The 16693-nt window shown below is 34.5% G+C and overlaps 1 protein-coding gene across 1 annotated transcript in view; it reads right to left on the reverse strand.

The window, feature by feature from the left end:
- Nucleotides 1-16693, reverse strand: part of SLCO1A2 (solute carrier organic anion transporter family member 1A2) — a 146828-nt gene that overhangs the window by 127805 nt on the left and 2330 nt on the right. The window lies entirely within an intron of this gene.

Below are 16693 nucleotides of genomic sequence, written 5' to 3' on the forward strand. Positions count from 1 at the left end.
AATCAACAAATGGGCCAAGGACCTGAACAGATACTTCTCAGAGGAGGACCTACAATCAATCAACAAGTACATGAAAAAATGCTCACCATCTCTAGCAGTCAGAGAAATGCAAATCAAAACCACCCTAAGATACCATCTCACTCCAGTAAGATTGGAAGCCATTAGGAAGTCAAACAACAACAAGTGCTGGCGAGGATGTGGGGAAAAGGGTACACTTGTACATTGCTGGTGGGACTGCAAATTGGTGCGGCCAATTTGGAAAGCAGTATGGAGATTTCTTGGAAAGCTGGGAATGGAACCACCATTTGTCCCAGCTATTCCCCTTCTCGGTCTTTCCCTAAAGACCTAAAAAGAGCATACTACAGGGACACTGCTACATCGATGTTCATAGCAGCACAATTCACAATAGCAAGACTGTGGAAGCAACCTAGATGCCCTTCAATAGACGAATGGATAAAAAAAATGTGGCATTTATACACAATGGAGTATTACTCTGCATTAAAAAATGACAAAATCAGAATTTTAAGGGAAATGGATGGCATTAGAGCAGATTATGCTAAGTGAAGCTAGCCAATCCCTAAAAAACAAATGCCAAATGTCTTCTTTGATTAAAGGAGAGTAACTAAGAACAGAGTAGGGACGAAGAGCATGAGAAGAAGATTAACATTAAACAGGGATGAGAGGTGGGAGGGAAAGGGAAAGAGAAGGGAAATTGCATGGAAATGGAAGGAGACCCTCAGGGGTATACAAAATTACATACAAGAGGAATTGAGGGGAAAGGGAAAAAAATACAAGGGGGAGAAATGAATTACAGTACAGGGGTTAGAGAGAGAAGAGGGGGAGGGGAGGGGAGGGGAGGTGGATAGTAGAGGATAGGAAAGGCAGCAGAATACAACAGACACTAGTATGGCAATATGTAAATCAATGGATGTGATTGATGTGATTCTGCAATCTGTATATGGGGTAAAAATGGGAGTTCATAAACCACTTGAATCAAAGTGTGAAATATGATATATCAAGAACTATGTAATGTTTTGAAAAACCAACAATAAAAATTAAAAATATATATATATTGATGGAAAATTTAAAAAAAAAGAAATGCCACTGCAAAGTAAAAAAGGTTAGGAAACAGGAGCATACCCTTCGAGTCCTGGAAATCCAACCTAAGTTTTTAGAGCTTCATCTGATTTTGACTTTATAATTTGTATTTGTCTATACACAGATTGACTATCTAAATGTATTCAACTTGCATAATATTAAAGTAAAATCAGGATTTCCTGTCAAGACGTTTAAGAATAAACACTCAACAGGACACTGAAAAGTACTGTAAGCAAGGCCAGTGATACAGTGAGAAAAAAGAAAAAACAGTGCTTTGGGAATCAGGTGGAACGTTTTAGGATCCTGACTATTGGCAAAACTTGGTATATATTTCGTAACTTCTCTTAGTTTCATTTCCCAAATTTACATATGGAATAATATGTGACTTACAGAGATATAATGATAAGAAATAATGCAGGAAAAAGCACTAAGTATGTAAAAAAAACTGGCAATAAAACACTTTGTAAATTTTAGCTCTGATTATGATGAACTGAAATTCCAGGGTATTGTAGTATTGATCAAAACAATGAAATGATTTTAAAAAAAGAAAGAAAGTACGCACTCAACAACTTTTTCATTTGGCCCCACCTTGATTCTCATACTTCTCAGTAACAAATAAGAAAAAAGTAAACCCATGGATCAAGAAGTGTGGGAGATTCCAATAGCTACAACTGGTGAAATGCTGCAGGACTAGGATTCTTCTTATAGAGTACATTGAAATATGGACAAGACCCTCTTGTGCCTTCTCATTGTAAGCACCATAATAAAACAATCCCATAAATGCTTAAAAATGGCTGTTCTAAGACATAATGTGCTGAGGCTCTTTAATATCTCACACATCTCTAGTACATGTTGCCCTTTCAGCAGATTTGAGTTTAGGAACTGAATTGCTTCAAATGGATAATGTACTGCTCTACCACCAAAAATGAGTTTGGTCACTGTGACCAGTGATCTGAGATAAATGGTTTTTCTATGTGTAATACAGGAAGGTATCAGGAAGTAATGTTTACTGATCTAAAAAATAGTCATAATCATTTTGGTTACATTTCACCATATGTTTTTATTTGAAATGTCACCTCAGAAAAGTACGGTATGATTATGACCTGAATAGTTTTTTTTCTTTCTAGCCCTTTCTAGAAATACATCTTAAAACTTAAGGTAGCCTCTATAAACAACCACAAATGTCACCATAATTTTATGCAGGTAAGTCTTATGAACAAGCTAGCATCCAAATTGGCTTAGAGATTAGCAAGCGATCAGTGTCCCACTAGGAGCACAGAAACTCAGAGTCCAGTCTGACCTCTGAGCTCTTCCTTTTGTATATCAACAATTGATTCTTCACATAAATATAACAAAAGATATTATACCAAAATCAAAGATATGTTTATGAAAATATGTATTTCTGAAATTATAGTTCACCAGTGAACTTAGATATTATCTAGCCATAACAATTAGCTTCATTTAGTATGAGTTTTAAATACCAAGATTTATAGTAAAAAGAATAGAAGCATATAAATCAGAAATGACATAAGTGCCACTGGAAATTATACACACACACACATACAGATGGAGATAAAAGAAAGAAAATGGATGGAACAAGAAGGAATCTGTTTTCTTCTTTAAAATCCCGATTTTATTTTTGTTTGTTTGTTCAATTTTAAGTTCATTTAAATTTTTTTTAATTTTCAAAAAAATTTTATTTGTTTGTTTTAGTTATACAGTAGAATGTATTCTGACTATCATACATATATGGAACATAATTTCCCATTTTTGTGGTTGTACATGATATGGAGTTACACTAGTCATGTATTCATATATGAGCATAGAAAAGTTATGTCCAATTCATTCTACTGTATTTCCTATTCCTATCCCCCCTTCCCTTCATTCCCTTTTGTCTAATCCAGTGAACTATTCTCCCAAATCCCACCCCCTTTAGAGTTAGCATCCACATATCAGAGAAACCATTTGGCCCTTGGGTTTTTTGTTTGTTTGTTTGTTTGTTGCAATTGTCTTATTTCACTTAGCATGATAGTCTTCAGTTCCATCCATTTATAGGCAAATGCCATAATTTCATTCTTCTGTATGGTTGAGTAATATTCCATTGCGTGTATGTACCATACTTTTTTTTATCCATTCATCTATGAAGGGCACCTAAGTTGGTTGCATAGCTTAGCTATTGTAAATTGACCTGCTATAAACATTGATGTGGTCACATCACTATAGTATGCCGATTTTAAGTCCTTTGGGTATATACAGAGGAGTGGGAAAACTAGGTAAAATGGTGGCTCCATTCCACGTTTTCTGAGGAATCTCCACACTGCTTTCCAGAATTATTGCACCAATTTTCAGTCCCACCAGCAATGTATGGGTGTACCTTTTACCCCATATCCTCACCATTTATTGTTACTTATATTCTTGATAAATGCCATTCTGACTAGAGTAAGATAAAATCTTGGTGTACTTTTAATTTGCATTTCTCTAATTGCTAGGGATGTTGAATATTTTTTCATATATTTGTTGATCAATCTTATTTCTTCTGTGAAGGACCTGGTCAGTTCCTTTGTCCCAAATGAGGTCTTTCTATGGGTTTTTCAAAGCATTTCTTCATACGCTATTTTTTCCATGTTAAAACATAAGTAAAACTTATCCTATTGCATATTGGATGCAACAGGATTATCATATTCTTTAAAACGTGGGTGAAATCACAGGTTATTACTATAAAAAATTGTATAATGTGCAAGACGAAAAATATTGGTGAACTATGTGTAATATCAATGAATATTGGTGCACATATTATCAAACAATGTGTAATTAGAGTTTTATAGAATTTTTTTGAGAATTTTTAACTTTTATTTTTTAGTTTTCGACAGACACAACATCTTTGTTTGTATGTGGTGCTGAGGATCAAACTCGGGCGGTGCACATGCCAGGCCAGCGTGCTACCGCTTGAGCCACATCCCCAGCCCTTTATAGAAATTTTTAATCATGTAAAGAAATGTACAATATCAAGGGGCATGCAAAAATTGACACAACATATGCCCAAATAACCTAAATATCCCTAATGCTTTAGGGATTGCTAAAGGAATTATCTAGGAAGATCTCCTTGGGTTCCTAGAACTGACCCAAACAAGAGGTATCTAAATCTCTTGTCAAATCCCCAAATTATTAAATATTCAGGTGACAAGTAATTTTAAAAATTAGATAAATGATGTCAAGTGCTTCTCAGAGAATCTGGAATATTATAAGTTTTAATAATTGGCAGCTCATTCTGCTAGGCAAAATAACTGAAAATTTTGTCAACTTGAGCTCTGTCTTGTCTTTGCTCTTTCTCTAAGTAGCTATAATAACAAGTCCCAAAGACATTTTCCACTTTCTATCCTAATTTCAATTGTAGAACATATAATCCCATGTATTACCTGTCTTATAATAAATAAATGACTTTTGAAAGATTTTGAGTATCATTATTATAAACAATAAGTTCTACTTTAAAAATATAGAGTAGCCCAAATTTGACTCAAATGTTTTGCCTGTCCTTACCCATGGTTCTGAAGCCAAGTCTATTCCCATGCTTCATTAAAAAGCCTTTAGGTGGAACTGCAAAATATTTACTTATAAGCTAGAAAACCAGAAATGGGATGCTGAAGTGAAGGGAGAATTGCAGGAAGGAAAAAACATAATCTCTAAAAGAGATGTGTTATTTAAAAATACTTTAAAGTTGAAATAATCCACTTTTGTGCTCCAAGCAGTATTTACATTAGAAATGGTATGCAAGTGCAACCACCTTGAACAAATGGGATTTATGTGGTGATATTAGAAAATAGCCTTATTCTTCTCCCGCCACTGCATATCAAATTCATTTTATAGGGCCAGTTCTTTTTCTAAAATGAAATAGAATCTCAGACATGCCACACTACTTTATGTTGACTTTCAAGAGAAAACAGCCCTGTGGTCACTTTCAGTACTCCAAAATTAGGCTCAATTCTGGATTAATGTATCTAGTTTACTTTGCACTTTATTGAAATTAAAGCTCCTTCTGTCTCCCTATAGTAGCTCCAAAGACTGCACTTGGCAACGAGGGTCAAGGTTGTTTCTTTATTCTCCATCCGATTTTTCTCATTCTTCGTCATGAGTTCCTCCCGCACAAGGGAACAAAGCTGTTCTATCTCCTCCAGAGTTGCAACTTATGGGGGAGGGTTTAATGAAGCAGGAAATGTCATCGTTACCTAACTCAGCCAGGGAAGATTATTTAAATCAATCTCTCTCTCTTCTCTCTCTCTCTCTCTCTCTCTCTCTCTCTCTGTGTGTGTGTGTGTGTGTGTGTGTGTGTGTGTGTGTGTGTCTTTCTCTTGTGGCTACTTGTATGGATTCTTTGGAGATCTCACCCCTCATTCATCATCTGTCACCTGAAGAATCATGGTAAATGCATCTCCTGCCTGGTCCTATACAATGTCTCCCTGCAACTTTAGCTATGCAACATATACCTTTACACTCTTTTTACTAAGGTCTCATCACTGCTCCATATGACCCACTGAGATCTAAGAAAATATTAAATTATTGCTGGTTAACCCAGTGTTCACTGAATATAGCTCCTTCTTAAAATATAGTCCTCCTTGGTTCACCTGACAGATGGAGTCAGCTAGTTTTGTTTATATTTCTTAAGCATGAATCAGACATTAGTCCCCTGTGTCCCTCAATCTGTGGAGGACAAATATAAAGCACTCAAAACAAACTACTTAAAGTCATGCTCATTAAGCTCAAGGTCAGGAGAAAATCCCCTACCTCTCCCTCATGGAGATGGAGTGGGACTCACAACATAACTCTCTCCAAGATATTTCCTTTTTATTTCCAGAGGATCTCTCTACCAGTACAACTTATTAGACATGCTAACAGTGAACGTTTTCATAAAAACTGTTTTTACCCATCTTTTTTGCAAGTTCATGGTCTAGAACAGTGTTCTCCAAACCAAGGTAAGGAAATATTTTGGATGCATAAAATTTCCCAGTGAGTACATGGGCATAAATAAGATAATCTATTTTTTTTATTCTTTGTCACCCACACAGACTCTTGTAAAACTAATCTACCTGAAAATGTATCTGCAGTTTAGGCATCATGCTAATCTTTCTTTCCAACCATCTCTTGTATAATTTCCTTTTCTAACATTATATAAGAAAGGCTTACCTTTCACCTATCCTAAATGTCACTATTGTACATTTCATTCTCCCCTATTATCAAAGAATTTATTCTTTAGGGGAAGAATCTCAGGGGATCAGGCTTTCCATAATTTTCCTATGCACTAGTAGCCAAGTGCATACACGTGAAGAACAGAAAAGTTCCAAAAGACAGTCTTATAAAACAAGTTTCCTTTATTTAGAATAAATTGCTCCTATTCAGAGGATGATAGACTCATAAATTCTATTAAATGCATAATTAGAAACACAACCATTTTTAACCACAAGAAATTTCTATTGAATCTACATATAACATTTTCAAAAAGCTATTTCTCTGTCCACCTGTCAAGATCTTTTAAACCTTTTAGAGATCAGCCAGATTAAAAAATTAAAATTTAGCAAAAGATAATACATCTTTGTTCAGTTTATAGAAACAAGTCCTGCAATAGAAGATGTCCAGTTCAAAGCTGTGTTTTATAGCTAGTGTCGTCTAAGTGTAACCTCAAAAATGAGGTGTCAATAAGTAAAAGAGAAATAGGTATGATGTAATACTTTTATAAGTCTATATAAAATTGATAGGAATTTTTTAGAAACCCACAAAGTGAATGATTCTAGTGACTAACAAATTCTGTAAGAATTTTGATGACTTTCAATGAACTTGAATGGAAAGCAAGTTGTAATCAACAGTAATTTTTGATTATTGTTGATTTTTCATTTGATTTTGATTATTATTTGATTTTTGACATACAACTAGGAAGAGTTCAAATAACCAAATAACATTACTATAATAAAACTCCTTCCCTCTACTACCTCTTCATGGTAACAGTATTTCTTAGTGCTTACATCTTTAAAATAAGAGTAACTGGGGCTGGGGTTGTGGCTCAGTGGTAGAACACTCACCTAGCACCTGCAAGGCCCTGGGTTTGATCCTCAGCACTACATAAACAATAAATAAATAAAATAAAGGTATTTTGTCCAACTATAACTAAAAAATAAATATTTAAAAAGTTGAATTTAAAATAATAGTAACTGATAATGAAACTCATATCTATGAAGCAACAAATAGAACACAGCCATAGCTCAATAGTTGCTCTATGATCATAGAAAAAGACGAGTCTAGGGTTTCTATACGTGGTAGCCTCTCTCCAGATCAGTTGCTAGTCCATTTCAAGGGAGAAGGAGAGACTTCTGCATAAAACAATGCTTCAAAACTCAGTGAAGCAATCCTCAGGAGCTTGTGAAGCACTTCTGAGTGAATCTACAGGAATTTTCCTTCCCTTTTTGATTGGTTTGTCTTAGTGGCTCAGTAAAAACACAAATTATTGTGACCTTCCTTCAGGGAGACAATCTACAACTATAGCAAGCTGTCCCTGAACACCTGAACACGGTGCTTTGGATACCTCTATAAGTTCAATTCTGAACAAAGGATAAAAAGTGCTTAGAACACTCTTCCTGGGGAACATTAAATTGTCCCAGCAAGAGGCATGTATAACACAATATTTTTTTCTTAAGATATTTACATATTTCTAATATCTGAAAGTAAGATGTACATTCAAGCTCCTGATATTTACTGGCTGAGATTATTGGTTCACATCAAATAACAGTTCCTCTACTAATATTCTAGAAATTACTTCCATCTTGGGAGGAAGATGATGGTGGTAATATAGCAGGAAATTTACTAAGCACCATAAATGTCCTGTGAAATAAGTAATCCAGTCCCATTAAAAACAGGAGTAAATAAAGGTTTGCCTGCCAATATAATTATTATGTAACACTGTTTTGGTATTTTCAGCTAATTAGGACAAGAAAATAAAAGAAACATGCATTATAAATTAAAAAACAAAATTTCTCAAAATGCAGACGATTACTCATATTTACAAAACACAAAACTATTTGTATATTATAGCTCAGAAAAGGATTTAACACAATGACATGGCAAAAAATAAATATACAAAACTAAAGGTAGTATCATAAGGAAATTAAAATAAAATCCCATTCACAATAATAATCAAACTATAAAACATCTTGGAAAACTGAAAAAAAAAGTACAATGATTATATAAAAAAGAATACAAAATTTTATATTGATGAACACTCTGAAAAAATTTTACATTTTCCATGCTTAGGGTACCAAAAAATACTAAAATCTTTATCTTTCTTAAATAAATATAAATAATGAGTATAATTTTAATCATAATTGGCTTTAATGTGGTGTTTCCTTTAAAATTAAATAATATCATTTTAAATTTTATATGAAAGAATGAATATGTAATTTTTTTAAAACAATATGTAAAATTTTTACAAACATACTAAATTACCTAACTGAAAAAGATGTTAGGTACTACCTACATAAAAGATATTAAAATGTCTGTGACACTAATCTAAATAAAACAAACTGCATGTTATGAGCACAAACAGACAAACAAGTTGTTGACACAAAACTAAGTCCATAACTGGGATCACTATAAATGAAAATATAATATATGATAAATAATAATAGTTCACTAGGAAAAGTACAGCTTAATTCAATAAATGATCTTAATAGCATAACTTGATCTCCATCTAGCAAGGGAAAAAATAGTGATATTCCTTCCTGGCACCATATTCAAAAACAGAAAGGGTAAGGGATTGAAGACTTTAATTTAAAGAATCTAAAAATATTTTTTAAAAATTAGAAAAATGGCACAATGAGTCTTTCAAAAGACTAAAACAGAAAAAAGAAAGTACATCCAAGAAACTTCAGTGGAATAAAGTTTACAGTCTACTGTATAGTAATATATGATACATAAAGGCAAAAAAAAATAAATAGAATTTTACAAAGTCATGGAAAAAATGCTTTCAATATATACGTAAGACAATGTTTATAATTCTAATGTGAAAAGGCCTTACAAATTGAAAAGCAACTACATATATTTGTTTCATATGTGTTTTGAAGGAGTATAGAAAAAAATATAAAAAGATATGCACCACATTTTTATGCCTTCATATTATTGGTTTTTTAAAAAAATAACTACGTTCTCATTTTTTAATTTTGAATGAAAACTCCAACGAAGCGTGTATAAACATACAGAATAGATAACTAATGCATTAGGATTTCAAAGGGGAACGACAGGTGTGTGAAGAAAGTGCACTTGATCAGAGTTTGAAAGATAAATGAGGAAGTAAGGAACAAACAAAGGGGGTCTTTTCAGGCCAGTGACAAAGTAGGAAGACAACAATGTTATCCAGAATCATTTAGACTCACTTCTAATGCTCCAAACCAATTGTAACTACATATTTAAAAACTAAAAGTATCCATCTTTATATTTCTGTACTAACATTATTATTGTTATTATTGCATGAAGTAAATTCTGAATTAAACAGAGTTGCCATTGCTATCAGGAAAATATAGACAATATAATCAGAAAACCCAAAGAATCTTCAATTTTTAGCTATATATTAATCTACCTTACTTTTTTTCTAAGCAAAAGTGACAGGATTGCAACCCACAACAACCCAAGTAAATGAACAACTTTTACCTTAACATGCACCAGTACCTTCACTCACTGTTTCTTCTATTTTGTAAGGTCAGCAAATTCTTAAAAAATCACAGTGTAATCAGTACAAATAAAGTACTGCAGATATGTAAGCTGGAGCTTCTTGGTCTTGAGAGAAGCAGAAGCAGAGTTGTAAATAAAGGGATCTTTGTTTACATAAGTTTTAATCCTTTGGTAAAGTTTCTTTGGCTCTAAGAGTTGCGTAAAACAGGTTATAATCTTGGAAACGGGTCCCAAGATCAGTCACTTGGAGCCAGAGGCTCCTCCTTACTGTTTCTTTTTGTTTTGTTTTGTTTTTAAGTTAACTCTTATGTGGATTTTGTTCCAACTATTACTTGTTGAAAGCCTACTTAACTTTGCTGACTTCATTTTTTTTATTTTGTGATTAAGACGACTTTAACAACTCTCTTGAATTAAAAAAAATGACTCTTTTAGCAAATTAAGATATGTGTATATTGAGAGAGATTGTTCAGTGTAGCTGAATAACCAGGAATGATAATATCAAAACAGGAATAAATATGGAAGCACAGAGTTGATATAGGCAGAACTATTCATTTCCACAGGATAATACTGACATTTTTAAACAGTAGAATGATATGAGGAAAAAAAAAAACAGTATTTACAGATTATTCCATCACCAATTTGCTAGCTGGATTTGGATGAGTGAAAGACTAGGGGTTGTGTCAAGTAATGAGCTATTCATATCTGGGAGGAATTTAGGGTGCAATGAAAGTGACAGTTGGCTTGATATCTTCAAAGGGAAATGTAATATGATGTTATGGGATATTTAAAAGCACTGGTTGAACCCAGCTCCAGCAGTGACTACTTGTGATCTTGGACAAGATAATTAGTCTCCATTTTTAAATTTATACCAGGGGATATTTATGACTCCTACCTGGAAGGTTTGGTAAGATTATTCATTCAACAAACACCAGTTGAGTGCCTATTCTGTGCTAAATACTTTTCTAGGTACTAGAGATATTATAATAACTAAAATAGTCTAGATTCCTTCTTATGAATTTTTCTGTTCTGATTGAAGAAAGAAAGAAAATAAACAAGTCAACAAAAAAAATAATAAGATGTAATTATTTTACTTTGCTACATCTATTTAATGAATTCATTTAGATGCTATGGGAGTGGGGTATGTGTGTCTATTAATCAAATCAGAACATTTTCTACAGTCCTGTTATTATTCCTCAGATGTTACTTCTTATCATCCCTAAAGAAAAAGGGACAGTAAAACACCATGTTCCTGAATGCCCCCTTTTCATTCCCAAAAACGTAGCCAAGTTAAGGGAACAACGTCCAGATACTTATTATCTTGAAGGACACCGGCTTTCTCTTTTTGCACACTTGGAACTAGGGTAAACTAGTGTTATCTATGGAAAGCTATTTTCTTGCATACATTAAGAAAGTTGCTTCTCAGGATGCCGATCATGCAAGAAAACAAAGAAAGCTCACTCTAATGACATCACTGCTTTTGAAGTCTACCATATAAAACCTCTTCCTCAGAGGTGATAGAGGTGGATCTGTGGGCACTGTGCTGCCACTGGATAAAACACGGTGAGGAGAGGAGGTGCTACTCGGCAAAAAAAAACAGTGAGGGATGGCAGTGCTATCTGTTCGGCCCATTGTCACTGATCTCTTCTTGAAGCAGTCACTGATTCTTGCAAGCTTCCCCCAATAAATCATATGTGTCACATGCCATCCCTGGATACTTTATTTTATTTTATTTATTTATTTTGCTTTTCTGTAACCTATCCTACTGCCCTGGCACAATTGAGCAGTGGACATGACATACTTGCACCACTCCTCAGCAACGGCTGGTGTGGTTCTTTCATTGTTTCCAGAAGAAGAAACACAAAACTGACTGTCCATCATGAAGCTTTGTGAACAAAATCGGGAAATTGCTTCAAAAGTCCTTGATCCCTCCTATCACCTCATCCAGAGAAGAAATAGAAATTCCAACCTCTCACTTCTCTTAAGAGAAACGAAGGGATAGCATTGCTTTCTATGCTCTGGTAATAATAGATATATGTGTTTGTCAGCTTTTCATTACTGTGACAAAAATACCTAAAGAGAACACCTTAAAGGAAGAAAAGTTTATTTGGGCTCAATTTCAGTGGTGTCAGTCCATGGTTGTCCAACTCCATCACTCAGGCCTGAGGTGAGGCAGGATGCTGTGGTAGAAGAAGGCAGCAGAGAAAACTGCTGTGCTCATGGTGGTTGGGAAAGGGGGGAGGAGCTGGATATAATACAAGATCCACTCTTTCAGCCAATCTACATGCCTACAGTTACCATTCAGTAGTCCATTCAAATTATTAAATCATCAAATGGATTAATCTACTAATAAAGTCAGAGCCCTAATCACTGCCTCAAAGCCCCACCTCTAATTTTGATGCATTGGAGATTATACCTTCTAAACAGGAGCTTTTAGGAGAAATTCCTAGATCTAAAGCATAACAGAAGATATTCATAAGTATTTTTTATGTGCCACAGGCCAATCCAGTAGCATAGGTATATTAACTACATATTTTCATTCCCCCCAAAATTTACAAATAGATGGCTATTTTTAATTATCCCACTTTTACAAATGAGGATACAGAAATACAGAGAGATTTTAACAGCCCTAAGATCACATAGCTGGTAAGCAGAAGAGTAGGGGTTCAGTCCACCTTCATAACATTTGACTAAGGTAACTCTTTGTAGTTGACATTTAATCAGCAAACAAGTGGGAGTCTTAAAATAATTTAACAGAGAACTGTATGCTCTCTTCCTTCCTTTTGTTGTAATTTTTATAAATTCTTAGAATATTCAAAGCCTTGGAGAACCATAGTCCTTTAAAACTTTGGTATTAGATTATATAGTCCATCTTTTTATAAAAGAAGACATATCACATTGTCTCTGTCCAGAAGTACCCCTGCCCCACATCTGACATCTCCATTGCTGCCTACCCCTTTCCCCATTTCATCTTCCCTCAGGGTCATTCAATTTAACAAAAATAACTTCAGGAAGGCAAAAGTACCCTAAAGAAAACCAAATGGAATGATGGGAATCAAAGCAGCCAAGGGTCTATGTTTTGGGGAATGGTCTTGACAAGCTCTGAGGAGATAATGCTCAAATGGAAACTCAAAGTGTAACAAGGAGAAACTGTGTAGTATCTAGAGACAAAGCCACCCAAGCTTAGAGAACAGCAAGTACAAAATCCCCAGGGCAGAAGAAAACTGGCATTAAATATTTGTTATTGTAGGTGCAGAAGGGTGAGCTCTACTCACTGAGGGGAAAGGGAACAAGTTGGAGCACTGAGCAGAGCCAGATACAACACAAAACTTAATCCAGTAAGGAGTTTAGACTGTCCTCTTATGGAAATGAGAAGCCCACAGACAGTGTGAAACAGGAAAATGACTTGACCAAATTTGTGTGTACATTGTGCCAGGTAGAGAAAGGGCAGGCTAACAGAAGGAAGTACAAAGCCAGAAAGCTACTGGAAAGGTCCAGGAAAGAAATTGTCAATGGCTTGGAAAAGGGTTGCGGCACTGGTGACAAAGAGATCTGCATACATTCAGAATATATTTGGGAGATACCTCAAGGATTTATTGACAAAATTTTTTCAGAAGGCTTTCTGTTAGGGAAATGACTAGAAAATTCTGTGACAACTCCAAGGGTTCCCAGTAGTTAGGGCCCCAGATTATTTTTTCTAGTGCCTCAGTCATTCTGACAAGTATTTTCCCCTGACTACAACGGGCTTACCCAAAATGCACTGAAAACAACCTTTATTGTATAACTAATGGATTTAATAACCATCTTGAAATCATTTTAAAAACACTGACAATTGTCCATTGGTTATAAAAATGAGTTATTCTCCTGTTACTTAGTTTCTATCAGCTACCACTTTTTTTTCTTAATCAGAAACAATGCTTCCTCTTTGAATAAATGTCTACCCAAGGTCATCATCCCTTCCTCAGGACAGTGTAACAAAGAATCCTTTAACATGTCACTGTTGACTCTTGCTCTGTTCCCAATATTTAATGTGATTTCTTACAATACTATCTTACCACATACAAATGGCACACCCAAAGATGTGTGTATACACCTCTGTCACTATCATGTATGCATGTGAACCAAGGGAGTAGGCTACAAAGACTATTAGGCTACCCTTTTAAGAACATGTGCAGTTGTGTGTGTTTGTGTGTGTGCATGTGCGTGAGTGTGTATACACACGCATGCAAGTGTTTTTAAAACAGTCTCTGCAAAAGTGGGCTTGTTATTCATCCTAAAAAACAGAGTGAAGAAAGTCATGCTCAAAGACCACCAAAGGCCTCCAAAACTTACCTAAAAGAACTTCTGAGTCAATAACTGGTAAAATAAATCCTATTACTGTTTTCAAACTGGTTAAAACTTATAAATACAAAAGCAGTGAAAATGTACACAGACAGGGTCTGTACACCACACTCATAAATGTACCCTAGGTTCTAAAAGCACTCCTAAATCCCACTCCTCAAAGAAAACTGAGTCTCTTTCTTTCAAATCTTTTTATTGTTTATTTTCCCTCAAATCCTTATATCAAATTTGCTCACAAGGAAGATAATATCACTTGATGATAATTCCTTGTGTGGATCACGGGGCTCTGTTCCTTCTCACATTATTAGAAGATGGGACCACTTCTAAACCCCAGGTTTATGTGCTGAAGACCCTCGCACTATGCTGGCAAGCATGTTGTATTCTCGTCGTCCTCCCAGTATAAAGTATAGAGAACAACTTTGGATGAATAGAATAAAACAGGAATCATGTCAATCGATGGATGGATAGTATAAAATAGAGCCAAATCTGGCCTGGCACCTGTTTTTGCAGTTAAAAGTTTTATTGAAACACAGCCACATTCAACCATTTAAATTTTGTTTATGGCTATTTCACGACTATACACCGAGTCGAACAGTTGGAAGAAGAAGGAGATCTGGGGCGGGGGGAGGAGGGAAAGGAGAAGTACTGGAGAATGAAATTGATCAAATTATGTTGCATGAATCCCATTATATGTGTAATTATAATGCATCAATAAAAATTTCTTAAAAAAAGACTAAAATATTTACTATGTAGCCCTTTTCAGAAGAGCGTTTGCTGACCCCTGCTGTAGAACAATGCTTCTGGTAGCAGTAGTGGCCACTTGTGGTAGAATCTTAGAGGCTATATTAAAAACTGGGACTTATAAGTAAAAGATGAGCACCAATGTGAAGTACTGGCCTGAATTCATGTGTGGATTATGATACCATTACAGGTCTCATCCTTACAAACAACTTCTGAGATCACTACCACATCTGTGAGTTGTACAGTACACAAGCTTCCTTCAGAACCTGCACATACTGCTTATATCGCTATAAACATCAAACACATGGTGTGTGTTCTCTTCATCCCATTACACAAGTTCTTTCCTCCTATTGAACACTGACTAATCAGGTGAGGTCTCACATTTTTTTCATGTTCTATTTTTAAAATATGGAAGATAATAATTTTAGGAAATCCTCATTTGGAGAAGATATTATTTTGTGGATTTCAGGAACATAGAATTGGATTAATCATAATCCTTAGCTCACAATTTGTACTCACTATAGTTCATGCATGGTATTTTATTTATAAAATGTAGAACTTGGTCAATAAATTACGTCTAACCATTTGGTTTGTCCATCCTCTGTCTCCTCTAGTCAAGTAACCACCCACCTAATCTGTTTTCATCAGGTAACTTTAGGTCATCATTCCCTTTATTCCAGTTTTACATAGTTTTGGTTTATATTTATGTACACTCAGAAAGAATGTAAGTGCATATATGAGTATATTTAACTGCTTTAAATTTTATAGAGTTCCAGGCTATATATAATTTGAGGAAACTTTAATTTTTTAAAATTTATTGTTATAATTGATCCACTTTACCACATATCTTTATTATTAATTTGCTTATTAGTGCTATATAAAATTCCACTGGCTGAGTTGAGTCACCACAGTTTAATCATCCATTCTCTTTGATGAGCATTCGGGTTGTTTTGTTCAATTGCAAACAACAACAACAAAACAAAAAAAAAACTTTATTTGGGGAATAGATTTATACATGAATGGTATATCAGAGAGTATGTAAGAGTTCAACTTGGGGATGTAAATCCAAACTGTTTTCTAGTAGCTAAACCAATTAGTAGCTAAACTCTCAGCAGCAATGCATTGAGGGTTTTTTTTTTTTATGCAATAGTATTTTCAGACTTTTTCTCAAAAAGATGGACATAAAACAAAGTCACAATGTTTTAACTGTATTTCTGACTACAAAAGAGATTGCAATTTTCCTATTTTTATTTCATATATGTATTTGTTCTTCTTTAGTATGTCTGCTCATTCCTCTTATCTATTTTTCTATTGGGTTACTTGTCTTCCTTTCATGAAAGGGATATTATTTTGTATAATATTATTGATTATGTTGTGGATATTAAAAATATTTTCTCCAACTTTGTTATTTGTCATTTGATTCTTCAGGTTGGTTTTTAATATAGCCCAAAGTGTTTCCTTTTACTATAGTAAAATTTTCAAGTTTTATAGCCAAAGCTTATCTGTGACTTGTTTAAGAAATTATACCTACTCAAAGATTTTTTAAAATAAAACCTCCATTTTATAAAAGATATTTTAAAATTTTGTTTGGATATGTAAATCTTTAATTCATCATTATTACCTCTTTCCACGTGGAGATGCATTTTTTTCCATCTCCATTTATTGGACAATCTCTCTTTTCCCCGCAGATATCTCACACCACCACAACTGTATACCAAAATCCCGATTCCATCAGTCAGTTTATCTATCCTGCTCTTTTATCACACTGTGTTCATTATGTGTCACAATTAAAGCAGTATTGACAAGTGAC

This window comes from Spermophilus citellus (assembly GCF_964194105.1).
Source record: "Spermophilus citellus genome assembly, chromosome: 10".
NCBI lineage: Eukaryota > Metazoa > Chordata > Mammalia > Rodentia > Sciuridae > Spermophilus > Spermophilus citellus.